Source organism: Mizuhopecten yessoensis, unplaced genomic scaffold, assembly GCF_002113885.1.
Source record: "Mizuhopecten yessoensis strain PY_sf001 unplaced genomic scaffold, ASM211388v2 scaffold11013, whole genome shotgun sequence".
Taxonomy (NCBI): domain Eukaryota; kingdom Metazoa; phylum Mollusca; class Bivalvia; order Pectinida; family Pectinidae; genus Mizuhopecten; species Mizuhopecten yessoensis.
The window spans coordinates 958,306-958,765 of record NW_018408835.1 but is presented as its reverse complement, the minus strand read 5'-3'; positions in this window follow the sequence as shown (position 1 = coordinate 958,765).

Genomic DNA, 460 nt, shown 5'->3' with positions numbered 1-460 from the left:
GAAAAATATCAAAATATCAGCCACAGGAGTGAAATTTATTTGTTATTACTGAAGACAGCATTACATCTTCTACTTGTTACATTTTTAAAGCATAAAACATGAAAAATGTAATGCATTAAAAAAGGACGGGAATCAGTAGCGTAATAATTAGCGCCATATTCCAATGTCGCCTAACAACAAGGCTGTGCGCCATTTTTAAGGGATACTCAACGCAACGTTTTCTGCTTGTATCTGGTGTGATTGCTTATGCAAATGTTGTTAATTGTATATTAATGTAAATACTTAAGTGTTTGTACCAAACATTTACCATAACAACCACTTATTCTACCGTCGCTTCATTTGAATCTGAACAAAATAATCGTTGCCGTTGAATGCAGCGAATAGAAGATACCGTTATGATTGGTCAATACCAAAAAGTGATATTTTCATGTGTGAAATATCACTTTTGATATTTGTCACA